Genomic DNA, 20,582 nt, shown 5'->3' on the forward strand with positions numbered 1-20,582 from the left:
TTAGTCGACTAAAATGTTGTTATTTAGTCTGCTAAAACAATTCAGATGACTAAAATAGGACTAAAACTAAAAGGCATTTTAGTCCAAACTAAAACTAGATAAAAATTTGCAGTCAAAATTAACACTGGTATTAAAAAATGTAAACAGTATAAAAAAGGCAAGAAAAACAAAGGGTACTGAAAAAAATTTGTAGCAGTAAATCGGCCAATTCTACAGAAATTCAACAGATAGAATAAGTTCAGACACATCATCCCTGAACAATCCACTCCCTGTTTAGGGGGGGCATAAACCCATTACTTATGTATGAAGGGGTGTAAATGTAAAAATGTTGCTCCAATGGGAGATTTTATTTTTTTTAAGTTAAAGTATTTAATTATTTTTATTATTATTATTTTATTTTTTAAGTTAAAGTATTTAACTTTTGAAAAGTGTTGCTTTTATAACCAATTGGTTGATATGTGGGGCTCTGCATCTTTAAATCCCCACAGTAAAATCATACCGTATTGTAAGATATCATAGAGGGGGGTGTGTATGACACATCTGCATTGTAAACGTATTGGTCCAATGGGAGATTTTATTTTTAACCCATTTAGAAGTATTGCGAAAATGTCAGGTTGTAGCCAATGGGTTGATATGTGGGGCTTTGTATCTTTAAGTTTGCACAGTAAAATCATACCGTCTTGTAAATGTTAAAGAGGGTAATGTATGTGTGTCTAATCATTATTTTATATATTACATTATGTTATATTTAGTTTTTCTGTGTTGAAAATTCAACCAGAAAACTTGTCTGATAGCAAGACCGCTGATTTGCAACTGTCTGGTGTCTTGACTCCAGTGTTATAGGGCGTACACACGGTCGGACTTTGTTCGGACATTCCGACAACAAAATCCTAGGATTTTTTCCGACGGATGTTGGCTCAAACTTGTTTTGTCTACACACGGTCACACAAAGTTGCCGGAAAATCCGATCATTCTAAACGCGGTGACGTAAAACACGTACGTCGGGACTATAAACGGGGCGGTGGCCAATAGCTTTCATCTCTTTATTTATTCTGAGCATGCGTGGCACTTTGTCCGTCGGATTTGTGTACACACGATCGGAATTTCCGACAACAGATTTTGTTGTCGGAAAATTTTATCTCTTGCTCTCCAACTTTGTGTGTCGGAAAATCCGATGGAAAATGTCCGATGGAGCCCACACACGGTCGGAATTTCCGACAACACGCTCCGATCGGACATTTTCCATCGGAAAATCCGACCGTGTGTACGGGGCATAAGTGGCACAGAAGGTTAGCAGAGGTAGGAGGGGGCAACGTGGGACATGGTTCTTAAGGGTGCGAAAGGATCTTATGCAGATTAAGGTGTTATGCATTATTTTAGGAGCAGGAACCCTGAATGCAAATGCTCCAAAAAACATAAGACCCGCCAACAATCATCTTATCCTGACCAGGATGATACCCAACAGGTTGTCACATTCATTAAAGTGGATGTAAACCATCCATACATCCAGTGAAGTGAACAGCCTCAGATGATACACAGGGATGAAACAAACCTCCATATAAGTTTCTACATACGTATCTGCTGTCTTCACATTAAGACCCCTTTCACACTGGGGCGCTTTACAGGTGCTACAGCGCTAAAAAAAGCGCCTGCAAAGCGCCCTAAAAGAGCCGCTCCTGGCTCTCTAATGTGAAAGGCTGAGGGTTTTCACACTGGAGTGGTGCGCTGGCCGGACGCTAAAAAAAGTCCTGCTAGCAGCATCTTTGGAGCGGTGTGTATACCGCTCCTGCCCATTGAAATGAATGGGGCAGCGCGGCTATCCCACCAGCATAGCGCTGTTGCAGCAACACTTTGCAGTGGTTTTAACCCTTTCTCGGCCGCTAAGAGCGCTGCAAAATTGATGGTAAAAATAGCTCCACTTTACTGCCGATGCACCCATCCACCCCAGTGTGAAAGGGGCCTTATATATTGTTTAGAAAGTTCAGATTATGTTAGGAAATTTTTCTCTTCCTGTTTAACACAGAGTGATGTCTGGGCATGCAGCCAAGATAGATAAAATTGCTGATTGGAGGAAAGGCACACACCCCCTCTCATCATAGGCAGAGACTCTCAGAGGTGTTTTGTAACAGGGCCAGCTCGCTGCTAATCTATTTATAGCAACCTCCCTGAACAAAAATTTCAGGCTGCTTTTATCTGATGTATCCCAGAATTTGTTAGGAGCTATCAGGCTGATAAGAGGAACAGTTACGGGACTTAGCTCTTTGAAGAGGGATAACAAAACATTGCAGATATGTGCCCAGCTCAAGTTTCATAAATTGGGTTCACATCCACTTTAAGCATGTGGTCAATACACTCTAATGGAGTTTTCTCCACTTACCCTGTGAAAGGACAGGATCCAAGAAATTGGCACATGCGTTTATGTCAGCATGATGGAAAATGCCTCCGGGTGCATTTTGGGCCTGCATGCAGTGGCAGAGAGATGAAATTGCACAGGTTGCCTCACAAGGATGTGGTTGTGCAAAATTCTAAGCCCTATTAAGGAGCCTATTGCAGAAAGTATGCTTATCGTTGATGAAGGATGACAGAGACCTTGTCAGAAGACCAATTTACAGTAACAGGTTCCCTAAACTTTATCCATATAAGATGGCTGATTTATGTTTTTGCACTGCACTTCCAGGAGCAAGTGTCTTTACCTTTTTATAACTCGGTTGCCTTCAGGGATCCTATGGATGAGAAAGTGGACTTGTTTACATCAGGTGCAGTCCAGTGCGTCTTTATTCTGCAGCAAGAATGCATGGACAGTGTCTAAAGCGTTTTTTTTTTTACCCCTGTAAAGCAAAAGGCATAATGAGCTAGTATGCACCGCATACTAGCTCATTATGAAATACTTACCTTAGAACGAGGCGTCGGTATCTTACCTGGTCCACGCCGAGGTAGCTGACATGTTGCCTCGGCGTGTCTTCCGGGTATCGCGGTTTCAGCGATGTGAGTGGCTGGAGCAGCGATGTCATCACTCCCATGCATGCGCGCGGGAGATTTCTTTCCCCGCAAGGTCCTGCAGTTGCCGGGGCTTCAGCTGAGAATCCCCTGTGCGCATGCGCCGCTGCAGTCAGCGGCTCATAGCAAGGGGAATATCTCCTAAACCGTACAGGTTTAGGAGATATTTTTTTATTACCCTGTAGGCTATAGGCTTACCTGTAGGTAAAAGTTAAAAAAAAAAACTATACAACCGCTTTAACTTTAATTCCAATTACATAGTTCACACCAGTACAGCGCATTTTAGTGCAGTCAACAAAGGTAGAATGTTGCATTGTTTATGTATGGAACACATCTAGAAAGCGGCAAAACGCATTGAGAATGCATCAAAAACACCCATGCAGAAACACATCTGGAACACAGAAATTGTGGTGATCTGGCATCAGGATTGTACAGAATCTATACAGATTTTGCCTGCCAACCAGCAATAGCTAACTTAGATGAATGAAATGCCATTTCTAAAGTTCATATAACACTGGAAACTGCAAGATTTGGCACAGTTTCTGGAAAGATTGAAACCTGGCAACTGACGTTTGGATGCTTTTGATAGACCTAGTATAAGCGCTGGCGCACCCAGTCACTGCTATGATTGCATTGTGGTTACGCCACTGGAGGGCAGGTGGAATTTCGACATAAGCCTTCAACATGTCCTATAATGGGGGGTTATTATTTGGCCAAACACTGAACAACGCAATTAAGCGAATTATGGGGGGGGGGGGGGGAGTCTGGCCTCAGACTAGTAAGAGGAAGCGCCATCCTTTGCCCAAACCTACTGAACTTCAGAGGGTGCAGGAGGCCAAATATTATAGGACAGGCTACAGATTTTATAGATCACAGTGGAGGTGTCTTAAAACTACTTTTAACATGAAATCAAGTCCAGAGCAAGCTGCTAAGATGGCTGGAAGGTCTTTTTGAAGGTGCGTCCAACCAGTCTCTTCCAGTAGGGGCCAGGGGGCCTGAGTAAAGTTCATTGTAGCCTCCTTCTGTAGGGTTTGGACGACAATCAAGACCAGTGGGTCCAGAAGACAGGTGGGAGTACAACAGAGAATTACAAAGCTGACCACTGAATCCATTTAATTTATGTCCAACAGATCTCAGAAGAGAAAATGTTGGCAAGCTTTTTCTACTGCTACAAGGCCATGATGCCAAAAACATGGAATCATCTGGGGGCAGTTCTTCACAGTTTTTTCCTAGTACCTAAGGCAGGAGCCTTCTGGTCTGTTTCAGTTTGAAGGAATCAAATGTGTTCATATACGCCAATCGGTTCAAGATGGAGTTCATGCAGACAGTCACAGGGACAGTTCAGAAAGAGGACCGGCTGATTCATACTTCCATGTACAGATCAATGCGGAGCACCAGAGGCATATGAGATTTGCAATGGCCAGATGTCTCTTCCAGTTCAGGTGTCTGCCTTTTACATATTTGGCACAGCCCCAGGAATGTTTTTGAAGATCTTGTTGGCAGTGGTGGTACCTTGGGCAAAGTAGCACATGAGGGCATTTCAATTTGCCTTCTTTAGCCTATGAGCTGGGCTGTCTATGGATCAGAAAATCTTTGTGCCTATACAAATTCAACAAGAGCTGGAATTTTGGACATTGCTATTGTGCTTCTTTCGGAGGCATGCCTCTCAGCCCAGTAGATAGGATGATTCTGAGGCCAGATGCCAGTCTCTAGGGCTGGGGAGTCCACAATCTGAAGAAAACAGGTGCAAGGCCATTGGGAAACTGTGAAGCACAGACTCCCCAGGAATCCTGAATGGAAGGAAGCCTTTTCTAGCATTGTAAGCCTTTCAGGATCTTTGAGGGGGCCTGAGTAAGGTTGACAACAAGACAGTAGTAGCCTCCGTTGCCTGACAAGGGGACACCAAGTATTTTTATCTTGTTACATTTTGCAAAGAAACTTTTCGTGGGGCAGAGAACCACTTAGTTAAGGTTGGTCTTCTTGCCAGGGAAGCAAAATCAATTATTGGTTCAGTTATGTCAATATTGGCCCTCTGGTGCATTCCAGCAGTAGTTCTCAGGGAGACTTCACTGAACATGCAGCTTCTGATATTTTGTAACAGGATACCAATGCAAAGACTTCGTCATACAAGGTTCAGGGTGCCATGGAATCTTCTGTTTGATATTTGTCTCTGATCAAATTAAATCTTTATGGCAAGGTCAGTAACAGCACCCCAATCCAACTGGACTACTTTTAATAGCCTGGCTATGGAATAGGCTACATTGGAGGTGCAGGGATTCTCATCAGAGGTTGTTCAGATCTTGGTGACCAGAAGATCATCCATGAACGCTAGATGGAGGATATGAAAGAAGTTTTTATTTGCTCAGCAAAGCTTTCTCTCCTACGTTCCCTGCTCTAGCCAATATCCTTAACATTTTACAGTCAGAGTTAGAGGTTGGTCTGGCATACAACTCCATTTAAGGGATCTCTACTTTATCTTTTCACGGGCTGCAGATGGGTGCAAAAGCCAGTGACCAGATGCTGCTTTAAGATAACAATCTATATATGACTTTGAGGGAAATCCTGGTTCCCTCTGTTCAGGGCCGGACTGGCCTACCGGGATACCGGGAAATCTCCCGGTGGGACGGATGCCCCTGGGGCTGCTGTGAGGGCAGCGGCGCCTGAAAAAAATATGGCTGCGGGGCCGGTCAACATGCAACTGCGCATGCGCCAGCTGTTCCAAAGCTAGCCATGCTCGGGAAAGCCCGTACACGCTCGGCAATTTTTGGAAAGGCGGGCACATGCACAGGTGCTACAGCACTAAAAAAAGCGCCTGCAAAGTGCCCTGAAAGAGCCGCTCCTGGCTCTTCAATGTGAAAGCCTGGTCACTATGTGGTGCCATTTTTAAAAGTAAAGTGCTCAGTGAGGTCTCGTCTGGTGGCGCGTGCCTCTGACCTCTTGTCCCCCCTCAGCAGCCTCTGACCTCCTGTCCGCCCCCCCCCGCAGCCTCTGACCTCCTGTACGCCCCCCCCTCCCCCCAGCCTCTGACCTCCCCTGTCGTCCCCCCCTCCGCAGCCTCTGACCATCTCTTGTCTTATATCACGTCTGCAGTCTGGACAGGAGTCAAGAGTGGGAGTGCCACAGGGATGGGGGTCATGGGAGAAGTCAGACATGTATGGACTGTGAAGGGGAAACTATGGGATAAAACCCAGATCCACCAAGCTAGAGCCGACTGACTGAGCCCTGCATGGTGCACCTGAGAGGAGGTCAGTGACAGCGCCGCCAGGTCAGCCTGAGGGGGGGGGTCAATACAATATTGTAAGGGGGCACTGATATAAAGGTTTCCCCCTTATATCAGTAAACCCCCTTACCTTAGTGTCTTTCTGCGGAAGGTGGTCTCTGGTCACCAGAGTTCCCCTTTACATCATAGTCTGCTGGATTCCACCTTACAGTGCAAGGGGGAACTCTGATGTAAAGAGCAATGCTGCAGACCCTGATGTAAGTGAGAACTCTGATGTAAAGGGGAATGCAGTGGACTCTGATATAAGTGGGGTCTCTGGTCACCAGTGCCCCCCTTTTTATATCAGAGTTCCTGGTTAGATCATGGTCTGCAATGTTCCCCTTTATGTCAGAGTTCCCTTGCACTGTAAAGAGGAATCCTCCTGATATATGGGGGAACTCTGTGCTGGGTTATACTAATCTGCCATTTTAGGCTTTTTTTTTTTTTTTTTCAGTGTCAGTAAAAAAAATTGGGCTAGTAAATGCCAGGATTTTTGGCAGTAAAAAATTGGTGCTGTTTGTAAATGCCATGTCTCAGATATATATATTGAATCTGAGAGCACCCTTTGCTCCAATAGGTTTAATTTCCATTGAAGTACCTCATGGTTAAACTAGTTCTCCTGACAACTACTTCAGACAGAAGGATGTTAAAGATTGCAACACTTTCCTGCAAGGGCCCCTTGGTCTTCTTTCTTTCTTCCTTCTTCTTTCTTCTTTCTTCTTTCTTCTTTCTTCTTTCTTCTTTCAAACTGGGAAGTAGTCCCTCCTGAGTTTTCATACGAGAGTCACTAAGTGCACAGCAGGGAGACTTCAGTTTCTTACACATGGTCGAGTTACTAACAGTGTACTTGGTCAAAAGAGGAAAGTGTACAGTCTTTTCATTTGGCCATCAGGCCCTTAGGAGTCCTCCACTATTGGGTTACCAGGGTGATTAGATTTGGCTTGCAGGAAGTATGCTTTTCTGCTCTGAAACAATTGCAAGCCTATTGACTAGAGTGGTGGCAGCCTTTGAGGCAGTTAAGACAGGATTGCTTGGAAGATATATAGTTAAGGGATAGCTTGATTTTCTGGTGCAGCCTTCATTCAGCCTTACAAACTAAATATGTGACCAGCATGTTTGGGACCAGAGAGATCAATTCCTTATGACGTTAGCAGCTTTTCTTTAAATGTCAGTGTCTCTCCATTTGTTCTCTCCCACCCTATATTGGCTTTGGTATATCCCATGGTGTGCTGACATGAGGTGGGCCAGGAAAACGGAAAAATGTTATCAAAAACTTACCGTCATTTTCCTTTCCTGGCCCATCTTCACGTCAGCACAGGATTCCCTCCCTAGTGGCCTGTCGCAGGCTAAGTTATTGAACATCTTAGTTGGGGGAAGGGCTGTATTTTATTTAGCTAGGAACAGGTGGTCATGTGGGGTTCTGAAGGAGATGTTAACCTGTGGTGTGCTGACGTGAGGATGGTCCAGGAAAGGAAAATTACGGTAAGTATTTGATAACAATTTTCCATTTTGCTGGCCACACCTGTGCACCTTTTCCTCTAAAACCTCTGGACACAGCCCCAAATAATTCTGTGAAATTGTGTCCATAGGTTGGAGAGGAAGGGATGCACAGGTGTGGCCAGGAGATTGAGAATTGCAGTGCTGAATGCAAACACCAGAGGCTGTGGCTGTAGGTTCTAGGCAAGTATGTATCCGTTGTGGGGGGTGATAGGGGGGGCTAACTATCTTCTCTCTCCTAGGAGCAAGTGAACCTCTTCTGAAATATCTGCCTAGAGTGTTCTTTCAAACCCAATCAGGCCCAGGGAACATTCCAGTAAGAAAATAATGACACAACAGTCAAATGCCTGGAATGTTCTGCTTTTACTTCCGTAGACAATCACTTATATAATCAAAATGACATCACAAAAAAAAGTTCAACCCTTTCATTAATATATGCTAAATTACAGACAGTACATATACATCAGATGTTTAAAAACCACCTAAAAATGAGACATGATTTCTTCATACAGAAACTGTCAACAAGGAGAAAACTTCATGCGTCATTTCGGGGAAATCATGTTATTTACAAGGATTTGAAACTAACTTTTGATAGACGTCACATATACATATTATTCTAAGATGGATACATATTTTTATAGCTAAAATAAAGGACAGCAAGCTAAAATATCCCTACAATCCCCTCTTTGATCACACATTTTTGTATGTGTAATATATATATATATATATATAGATCTATCTATCTATCTATCTATCTATCTATCTATCTATCTATCTATCTATCTATCTATCTATCTATCTATCTATCTATCTATCTATATATATATATCTATCTCACTTCCTTATCATGGTGGTATTCTCAGCTTGCTTCTGATAATACATACTGAGATAAGTTTTATTGGGAGATGAGGGATCTGAAATGCGAGTGGCTCTATTAATAAGGCACATAATAAGCTTGTACACAAGATAAAGGAAAAAGAACACGACAATTATTAAAATGATGGCAATATCCCTTATCCAAGAGAATATCCCTCCAAATCCAAAATCAACATTTCCAAAAGGACTCCAGGTCTGGGCTATGTTGCGAGCCTCTTGTTGCAGCTTGGCCACCTCTTTTCTATGCTGAGCTATCACATCATAATAATCTGGTACCTCTATACTGGTATTGTGTACCCAAGTACAACATTCATAATCCTCAGTCATTTCACATAATCTTGTAAGGGCTGAACTCATGCTCTCAATGGCTAAGTCATGCAATTCTAGTTGTTTTCTAATAGCCCTAGTTTCAACATTAAGTTTAGAAATGTCATCAGAATTCTTTTCCATCATCTCATCAATAATTCCCGAATAATTATTTAACCTTTTCATCAAATCTATTCCCCATCCTGTCCAGGAAGGGAACCATGCCCAGGCCATATCCTTCTCAAGGAATAACTCTCTCTTGTTACAATGTTTTAATGGATACCTTGGGTGTATACTAGCTTCAAGCAAATGACTCCCATCACTATCACCCCCATTATGGGCACCAGTGAGGCCAGGTAACACCAGCCTTGGACCTCTTGTGGAATCCAGGGATAGCAAGTCTTTCCACAACAAACCATAAGTGTGGTTACCAAACGAGAAGGGCGTATTCACAGCAGTCTCTTGATCTACTGCTGTAACTGCTGCTAAAACCTGAAACAAATGCTGTACAGGTTTACTACTTTCATCTTCAGAGGCAAGAATCTTTTTAAAATCAGCCCGTACTCTGACCTCATCGTGGTGACTTCCCACTAGAGGCATAGCAATTAGAAATGTTCAAAACCGATTGACTACAGATATGAGCATTTCTAGTAGAATTCCCTAAATTGAAACACCAGGTAGGATTATAACTTCTATTGATGATGTGAAAGGAAATGGTGTCATTAGTTCTTCTGCTGACATTCAGAAGGTCAAGGAGAATCTCTTCTCTCAACAGGGGAGTAATATTTAAAGGTATAGCCATTAAGGGTATCCTAACAGTGCTAGGGTGCAGTTTACTACAGATCCAACATTTTTGAAATCCTGATTTCCGAGCATAAGCATATTTAAATTTCAACAAAAGCATTTTATCAGCAAAATTATCTTCAATGTCTCTCTTATTTCTAACTTGTATCACTGTAACGTTCTTCTGTGTATATGTGTTCCCACAAATACTTTTAATCGCACCCAAATCTTCAGGGTGGTAGGTACAGTTAGTGATGATCCAAATGGGCGGGAACACCATCAGGGTGATCAGGAACAGGAGGCAGAATGCCTTGCCAGAACTCTCCTTCATCTGCTTGGACTTCTGCTTGAGGGCCTCCTGTGTTTAAGATCTCCTTCCTGCTCTTGGGGCTTTGGGCAACCTTTTTCAATCGGCTGGCATGGATCCAGGATTGGCAATTCTCCACCAGGATAGCCGTTCTGGTCACTGCAATCACCGTAGTAGGAGGTCCAAAAGGATATTCCCGTTTCTTGCTTCTGTTCAACTGTTGGATCACCACCGTGTCTCCTAATTTAAAAGGGTGGGTAGGTTCCTGTGAAGAAAAAGGAGAGGTGCGAGCAACATTTCTCTCAACTGTATCCAAAGTTTTAATTAGTTTCCTCACATACTCTGACTGTACTAGATCCAAATCCCCCTGCTCTATCATAAGAGGTGCTCTGGCCCAGGGAGTAGGAAAGGGACGACCCATCAACACTTCAAAAGGAGAGTAGCCTGTAGTTTTGGAGGGAGTACTTCTTATCTCAGCCAAAACTGCTGGGAGAACCCTCTTCCAATGGACAAAAGTTCCTCCTGTGGCTTTCCTTATTTTATCTTTCACGGTCCTATTTACCCTTTCCACTATCCCTGAACTTTGGGGATGATATGGAATGTGAAACTACCATTCTATTTGGAGTGAGTGTACCAAGTCCTGACATACTTTTGAGGTGAATGCAGGACCTCTGTCTGAGTTTATCTGAAGTGGGCATCCCCATAAAGGAATAATTTCCTGTGTGAGAATTTTCACTACTGTTTGTGCGTCTTCCTTTGTAGTTACAAAAATTTCGACCCATCTCGAAAACATGTCCACGACTACCAAAAAATATTCCTGTCTTTTCCCTAACTTGGGCATGTGTGTGAAATCAACTTGTAGGTGGGTGAAAGGTGTACTGGGATATATCAAATGTTCGTGTTTCGCTTTGTATGGGTTATTTGGGTTGTTCCTAATGCAAGTAATGCACCTGGACACGTAATCCCTTGTCAACAAGGGGAGATCCGAAATGTAAAAATCCTTGCCTAGTAACTCACAAGTTGCCTTCCAGCCTCTGTGACCTGTTCCATGATACTGGGCAATAAAAAGTGATGCACTTGCCATTGGAATACATACCTTCCCCTCTTTGCACAAAAGTCCTGTTTTTGGATCTATTTGTGCACCTACTTTTTCCCAATCTCTCATGTCGGCCTCTGAGGCATAATCCTGTAGGTCAGACAGTACATGATCAAAACAAGGTAGTTCAGGCTGTAACATTGGCATTTGGATTTGAGCTGGTTGAGAGATAGCTGCTTGTCTTGCTGCTGAATCAGCTAGAGCATTTCCTCGAGCTACTTCTGTTTGTTGGCCTGTATGTGCTCTCAATGTATTATGGCAAGAGTTCTAGGCAACTGAATAGCTTTTAACAATGACACTACCAGAGAGGAATGAGAGATGCTTTTTCCATCAGCTGCAATAAAGCCACGCCTACTCCATATGACGCCAAAATCATACACGACGCCATACCCATATTTGGAGTCAGTGTAAATGTTTACATCTTGACCCTCAAACATTTGGCATGCCCTGGTGAGAGCAATCAATTCCGCAGCTTGTGCTGACTGATATGGGATAGGTTTGGCCTCAAGTATAACATCTGGAAGTTGCACAACCACATATCCTGCATGATATGTGTGATCATTTGGCCTAGAACAAGATCCATCCACATACACATTTTGCACATTTGGCAAAGCAGTAGGGGACAAGTCAGGTCTGGGAGATGTGTCTTGGTGGATGAGGTTGTTGCAGTCATGTTGTGGCACCACTTCATCCTGCTCTCCTTTTAATCCTAGCAGGGCATTTAAAATTGGAGCTGGGCCTGCATTAGGGGAAGCATATTTAATATGCAGTTTTGGATTTGACAACAGTATCACCTCATAGCCGCTCAACCTTTGGGCGGACATATGTTGCGTATGTATATTTCTCAGTAATGTGGACACATTATGAGTAGTATACAAAGTAGTATCATGGCCCAAAGTGAAAGTTGCAGCCATTTCAACCAACATAGCACAAGACGCTAAAGCTCTGAAACATGCGGGCATGCCCTGAACTGGTACTGGTACCACCTTTGAAAAAAAAGCAACAGGGCGAAGCTTGCCTCCATGCTCCTGAGCGAGGACACCTGCCATCGTTGTACAATTTTCCCTGGCATACAAATAAAACATCACATTATATTTAGGAAGGCCGAGTCCTGGAGCTGTTACCATAGCATTTTTCAAATACACAAAAGCATTACACATTTCATCTGTCCATTTAACACAGTCTGGCATATCTGAACCTGTGGCCTGTCTCAGGAGATTGTCATAGTAAGAGCAGTCAGGTATCCATTGGCGGCAGTAACCAATCATACCTAGGAAGGTGAGCATGTCTTTCCTGTTGAGTGGGCGGGGCAGACCCATCAGAGCCCTAACTCTTTTATGACTGACTCTTCTTTCTCCTTTTGTGAGAACAAACCCTAGATATTCAACTGTTTTCTGACACCATTGCAACTTTTTCTTTGACACTTTATGACCACTTTCAAAAAGACATTTCAAAAGATTTCTCCCATCCTCCAGGGCGGCCTCCCTTGTCAAGCTGCAGAGTAGCAGATCATCCGCATACTGCAGCAAGACTGAACCATGTTCAGATGTCCAAGCTCTAAGAGTGGTTTGGAGGACAATAGAATAGACAACAGTTGAGTCTATATAGCCCTGGGGCAATCTGCACCAGGTCAGCATCCGATTTTTAAATCGGAAGGCAAAGAATGGCTGTGTTTCCTCGTCCACAGGAATTGAAAAAAACCCGTTTGAGAGGTCAATTACAGAAAAATACTCAGCATCGGATGGTATGGAGGTGAGCAATGATGGCACGTCAGGCACTATTGGGGCAATTGGTACCACTAAGTTGTTTATGGCCCTAAGGTCCTGTACAAACCTGTAACTGCCATCTGGCTTTTTAACAGGATTGATAGGAGTGTTTTAAGGAGAAATGATTTCTCTTAAAATACCTTTCTTCAAGAAATCCTCCACAATAGGCTCTATACCCTCTTCTTTTTCTCTCGTATGGGGTACTGTTTATGATACACAGGTAAAGCTCCTGGTTTCAAAGTGGCCTTATAGGGCGTACAGGAAATGAACCCTACATCAAGAGGATTCACTGCCCATACTCCCTCCTCACTCAATTTGACATCTTCCTCTTCTGGGTGTGAGAGCGATGTAAAAAGGTGAACCCTGTCAGATTTTACATATAATCCTCCTTTTGCAGTAATTTTCATTGTAATGCCCAATTTTCCCAGCAAGTCCCTTCCCAAGAGACTCACAGGACAATCAGGAATAATTCTAAAGTAATGTTGCAGATTACAATCAGCACCAGTACGGGTGCTTAGTGAAAGCGGGGGTGTTTTAAAAGTTTTGGTGAGTATCCCATTTATTACCATTGAAGGCTCAGCATCCACAACCTCTCCCCTATAAAAATCCTTGCTAATGGTACTGCATGTTGCTCCTGAATCAGGCACAAATGGTACCTCATGCCTGTCTACAAGCAATGAAATTATAGGCTGTTCATGATAAGAATGAGAGACAAGTGGAAATGCCGGGATACTACCTTACGGGCAGCTTCATTGTGACTGCTGTTGTTTCCAAGAAATGGGGTACTTAACACCATGCTGCTGCTGTACTGAGGGTGGTGCCTGAGGGGGAGTAGGTGCAGCCGGTGGCCCTGAATTTGTACACTCTCGGTCATACCAGGGGCATTGAGCTTTCCAATGTCCGGGGTTCCCGCAATTAAAACACCCTGCCTTAGGTTGTCTCTGCTGGAAGTCCCCTCTTTGTGGCTGTCCTCTTCCCCTATATCCACCTCTATAACCCCCTCTATCCTGTCCCCCTTTCTTATAAAAGTTTCCCCTTTGATTTCCTGGGAAATTATCCTGGTAATGTATCGGTGCTGGTGTTTGCTTGGGAATGTCAAAACATCCTGCTGCGTCTTTTTCAGTCAATTTTTTTTGAAAGTCAGTCATACTCCTTGTCGCCCAATCTGAAATCTGCTGTCTCACAACGAGGGCATATTTAGGGGCCAGGTTACTAAGATAAGTCTGTATTAAAAGACTGTGCATTCCATCCTGAGTATTAAGTCCGGAATCTTGTGTCCAGACCTCCTGAAATCTTTTCCAAAATTCCAACACTGACTCTGATGATTTCTGTTTGCAAGCTACTGCAGTAGGGAGTGATGACTTGTTAATGAAAACTCTCTTCATTTCCTTCTCTAACTCTTCCCACATAAGGTTCCTTCCTTCAACAGTGTTTAGTGAATAAGCCTCTGCTTTGGTAGTGGGTGCCTCTAGGACATCTATGGTGGGCACTTTAGTCCAATCCCAAGGAGAGGTCATTCCCACCAAACTATAATAATCCTTATATCTTCCTGTGTATAATTTCTACCCTTACAAGCTTTCTTTAAATAAGCTATTGCCCCCAAAGCTGATGTGGAAGGTTTGGGGCAATGTTTTACAATACGATTGATATCTTCAATATCGATACATTTTATCACCATTACATCACCGGCAGTCAGAAAAGGAAATCAGGACAAAGGGGCAAAAAAGATGAGTGCACTTGGCCTTAAAGTGCTATTATAATTTAAAGAAAGGTATTCCCCTATTTTGTCTAGCCCCCTTGTCATCCACTCTATAACACTATGGAGTCTATGTATAAAAAAAAAAATGTGCTTTGCAAACATCTAAGCATTCCTCAGTGTTTGTGTTTGTGTTTTTGTTTTGTTTTTTGTTTGTTTTTTTGTTTTTTTTTCTCCTCTTTGCCAGGCGACTGTAACATTCCCTAACATTTAATTCTAGGAGGAAATGGCCTTTAGAACATTCAACCAGAAGAGTTAAAGAACATTCAACAAATTGAGAAAATAGCCTAACACTAAGGGAGAAGAACATTCTATCAAAAGAGGTAATAATATCAGGGAAATCTCTGCACTGTGTACAGTGGTATTACTACTGTTGCTAATTGTAACATCTACCTGCCCAGGGCCCTGGGTTGTTGGAGCCAGCACTTACTGCCATCCTAACAACCAGTAATTTTTCCCGCCCAGCACATTCAGCTGTTAGCCAGGGGTTACCAGCTTGACAGATAAATGTGAACAAAGAAAAAAAAAAGCATGGGGGGCCCCCCTCCAAAATTTATACCAGGCCCTTGAGACCTGCTATAAATTTTAAGTACAAAACACCCTGTCCCCATGTTAAGGACAAGGGACATGGAACCCCTTTTTAGCAACCAGGGAAGCCCCAGATACAATTTCCCCACATGAACAAGCAAGGGGTAATGTAATGGTAAATACACACACACACACACACACACACACACACACACACACACACACACACTACAAACATCACCTGTATTATTTGTGACTTTTGTGCCAATGCTGAGACATTCACAAAGCACATTTTTGATGCATGGACTCCAAAGTACAAGATATGGTTACAATGTCAGATTGTCTATGCGCTGTCAGATGTATGGAAGTTCTGTTTTTAATTAGGCATTGTATACTAAAGGGGTAGGGGTATTGGGATACTCCCAATATGCAATACAGATGTGACCACTAGAGGGTGTGTGATTTATACATGATGTACTCCCAAATATGCACTATAGATGAGACCACTTGAAGGACTGATTAATACATGATGTAATCAATATGCGATTTTTAGATGTGCCCACTAGAAGGTGTGTGATTTAAAGAGGAAGTAAACCCTGATGGGTTTTGCTTCCTCTTTTTACCCCTGCACAATGGGCTAATATGCATCGCATACTAGCCCATTATGTGGCACTTGCCTGCAAACGAAACCCGTGTTGTCACCGCTGGTGGCCCCATCCATCTTCACCCCTCTTCCTTCCTGGGTCGCGGACTCCAGCTCTGTGACTGGCCGGAGTTGCGTGACCTCACTCCATGCGCACAGGAGCCGTCAGTCATGGCACTTGCTAGTGAAGAAACAGCATGGAGGGTGTCGGCGCAAGCGGATATGGTAAATATCTTCTAAACCGTGCAGGTTTAGGAGATATTTACAGTACCTATAATAAGGCTTACCTGTAGGTACAAGTGGTGTAACTAGGTTTACAACCACTTTAATACATTGATGCACTCCCAAAATGCAATATATTTGTGACCATCGGAGGCAGTGTTATTTATACACAGAGGGAGTGTGTTTGTTTTTATACATGATGTATTCCCAATATGGACTTGAGGTATATAGGTGGGAGGTGGGAATATATACTGCTATGGAAATACAGTGCCTTGTCTGCTCCCGATATCTGTTGTGATGAAATGAGGTAGGCACTGTAATGCTGATGCACATATAAAAGGGATCTGTAAACACACTATTTGTGATGAGGGAATTTTTGCAGTAGTGCAGTTTGAGACATTTACTATTTATCCTGAGTGCTGGGTTAACCGCTTGCTGACCAGCCACTGCAGTTATACTGCGGCAGGTTGGCACGCCTGCGCAAATTGCCGTAGCTATACGTCGCTCTTTAAGACGCTATAGCAGGCGTGCACCCGGAGCCAATGCGCGGGCGCGATGTACGCCAAGCACCCGCGATCGCTGCTGACAGAACGAGAATGGGTATCTGTGTGTGTGTAAACGCACAAATCCCGGTTCTGTCAGGGGAGTAGAGACAGATTGTGTGTTCTTACTAGGTAGGAACAACAATATGTCTCCTCCCCCAGTCACTCCCATCCCCCCCCCCACAGTTAGAAACGCACATAGGGAACACGGTTAACTCCTTGATCACCTCCTAGTGTTAAACCCTTCCCTGCCAATGACATGTATACAGTAATCAGTGGCTATTTTTTAGCTCTGATCTCTACTTAAGTCGCCAGCAGTTATTCCCGGGGGAATGGTCTCTTCACCTCGACTTTTTTCAGGCTGTTTGCCAAAAATGGGGGATGCCGAATGTAGATCTTCTAGCATCCAGATTCAACATGAAGTTAGTCAACTTTGTGTCCAGGGATCCATTTGCATGCGGAACAGATGCGCTGGTAACCCCGTTGGATCAGTTCTCACTGATCTATGCATTTCTCCCCCCCCCATTCAGTTGCTGCCACGACTTCTTTGCAGGATCAAGCTGGAAAGAAAGTCGGTAATTCTGGTAGCACCAGCATGGCCCAGAAGGTCATGGTACGCAGAAATCCTAAAGATGGCAGTGGAGGGTCCATGGCCCCTGCCACTCAGGCCAGACCTGCTCTCACAGGGGCCGATATTCTATCCTACTTTACGAATGCTAAATTTAACAGCCTGGCTATTGAGACCCACATTCTGAAGAAACATGGGCTTTCCGGGTCAGTTATCTCTACTTTGATTAATGCAAGGAAGCCAGCTTCCAGAACTATATATTGGAGTCTGAAGGCTTATGCTTCCTGGTGTGAATCCAAGGGTTGGCACCCTCGGAGATATATCATAGGCAGAATTCTTGCCTTTTTACAATGAGGTGTAGAGATGAAGTTGGCCTTGAATACTATTAAGGGCCAAGTCTCAGCCTTATCTATCATTTCAAAGACCGCTTGCTACGCATTCTTTAGTCCGGGGTTTTATGCAAGGGGTGATGCGGATTAATCAGTTTCATCCAGTTAAATCACCTTTTAAGATATTGTCCTGCCATCGTTTTTTTCCAAAACCATGTTCCAGGGAAGAGAAGTCATTACATTGTCTTGATGTGGTGAGAGCAGTAAAAATCTAATTAAAGGCAACTGCTCAGGTTCGTAAGACTGTCTTATTTATTCTGCCAAAGGGTCCTAAGAAAGGACAGGCAGCGTCGAAATCCACTGTCGCTAAGTCAAGTCGGCAAGTCATAATTCAAACTTTTATGATTTAAGAGGTAAGATTCCCCCTTTTCAAGTTAAGGCGCACTCTACCAGAGCAGTTGGTGCTTCTTGGGTGGTGTGTCACCAAGCTTCCATGGCTCAGATCTGCAAGGCCACAACTTGGTCTTCAGTGCATACATTCACAAAATTTTATCAAGTGGATGTAAGGAGGAATGAGGATATCGCTATCGGGCGCAGTGTGCTGCAGGCAGCAGTATAAGCCCTCAGGTCTGGGGGTGCCCTACGAGTTGTCTCTCTCCCCTCAAGTAGCATTGCTATGGGACGTCCCATTAAGTAATTAAGGCTCTGTGTCCCATGATGTACGATTAAAAAAAATAGGATTTTTATAACAGTTTACCTGTAAAATCCTTTTCTTGGAGTACATCATGGGTCACAGAGGTCCCGCCCCTCTTTTATGGGGTTTAGGTATACTGCTTGGCTACAAAAACTGATGTACTTCTGGAAGGAGGAGGGGGTTATATAGGGGAGTGAACTTCCTGTATTGGGTATACCAGTGTCAACACCTGAAGGTAGCCCATAACCCATTAAGTAATTACATAAGGCTCTCTGTCCCATGATGTACTCCAAGAAAAGGATTTTACAGGTAAGCTGTTATAAAAAACCTATTGTACAGTTGGCAGACTTTAAACCTTAACATTAAGGACCCATTCACATTGTTGCAGTAACACTCTGTAAAATGTGCAGTGTGTTCAGCTTTAAAATACCATTAAACCTAGGATTGCCACCTGCCTGGGATTCACCTGGACAGTCCGGGTTTTGAATCGTGTCCGGGTTTCAGTCTGTCTGAAACCTGGACACATTTAGACATTTTGTGGCTCAAAACAGGGCCTGACAGAAGGGTGAGGGGGCACTATGGGTGCTGCATTTCTATTATCTTTGGAGCACCCAAAGGTCTCCTAGGTCAGTTACAATCCTGTAGTGTATACTAAAAAAAAAAAAAAATTTTGCTATGGGCCGCTAAAGTGTTCAGGTTTGGCTTGAAGAAAAAGTGGCAACCATAATTATATGTATGTATGTATATGTGTGTGTGTATATATATATATATACTTTTTTTTTTCCAAAACTTTGTGACAAAAAGCAAGGTCTGCAAAATACTCACCATACCTCTCAGCAAATAGCTTGGGGTGTCTACTTTCCAAAATGGGGTCATTTGGGGGGGTTGTGCCATCTGGGCATTCCATGGCCTCCGAAACTGTGATGGGCAGTGAGGAGTGAAATCAAAAATTTACACCCTTAGAAACCCTGAAGGCGGTGCTTGGTTTTTGGGGTCCTGTATGCGGCTAGGCTTCCAAAAAGTTTCACACATGTGTATCCCCATACTCAGGAGAAGCAACAGAATGTATTTTGGGGTGTAATTATTATTCCCATGGCATGTTTGAGCAATATATCATCTAGTGACAACTTTGTGCAAAAAAAAAAAAAAAATGTCTTTTTCCCGCAACTTGTCACAATATAAAATATTCCATGGACTCGACATGCCTCTCAGCAAATAGCTTGGGGTGTCTACTTTCCAAAATTGGGTCATTTGGGGGAGGTTTGAACTGTCCTGGCATTTTATGCACAACATTTAGAAGCTTATGTCACACATCACCCACTCTTCTAACCACTTGAAGACAAAGCCCTTTCTGACACTATTTGTTTACATGAAAAAATATTTATTTTTTTTTGCAAGAAAATTACTTTGAACCCTCAAACATTATGTATTTTTTTTTTTTAAAGCAAAGGTCCTACAGATTAAAATGTTGGGTGTTTCATTTTTTTTTTTCACACAGTATTTGCGCAGTGATTTTTCAAACGCATTTTTTGGGGAAAAAACACACTTTTTAAAAAAATTTTAATGCACTAAAACACACTATATTGCCCAAATGTTTGAGATAAAAAAGATGATCTTGGGCCGAGTACATGGATACCAAACATGACATGCTTTATAATTGCGCACAAACGTGCAGTGGCGACAAACTACATACATTTTTAAAAGCCTTTACAGGTTACCACTTTCAATTTACAGAGGAGGTCTACTGCTAAAACTACTGCCCTCGATCTGACCTTCGTGGTGATACCTCACATGCATGGTGCAATTGCTGTTTACATTTGACGCCAGACCAACGCTTGCGTTCGCTTTTGCGCGAGAGCAGGGGGGGACGGGGGTGTGTTTTTTTTTTTTTTTTTTTTATGTCAGGGAATGTAAATATCCCCTATGATAGCAATAGCTAGTGACAGGTACACTTTCAAAAAAAAAAAAAATGGGGTCTATTAGACCCTAGATCTCTCCTTTGCCCTCAAAGCATCTGACCACACCAAGATCAGTGTGATAAAATGCTTTCCCAATGGTGCTGTTTACATCCGAAATCTAAGTCATGAAATGCTCGTAGCTTCCGGTTTCTTAGGCCATAGAGATGATTGGAGCCATTCTGGTCTCTGATCAGCTCTATGGTCAGCTGGCTGAATCACCGGCTGCATTCTCAGGTTCCCTGTTGGGACAGGAGAGCCAGAGAAAAACATGGAAGACGGTGGGGGGGGGACATTCCCTCCCACTGCTTGTAAAAGCAGTCTAGAGGCTAATTAGCCACTAGGATTGCTTTTACATGAAAGCCGACCGCCGGCTGAAGAGAATGATGCCTAAACCTGCAGGCATCATTCTGGTATAACCACTCAAGTCCAGCAACATACCAGTACGTTGCTGGTCC

Source organism: Aquarana catesbeiana, linkage group LG12 (genome assembly GCF_042186555.1).
Source record: "Aquarana catesbeiana isolate 2022-GZ linkage group LG12, ASM4218655v1, whole genome shotgun sequence".
NCBI classification, from domain to species: Eukaryota; Metazoa; Chordata; class Amphibia; order Anura; family Ranidae; genus Aquarana; species Aquarana catesbeiana.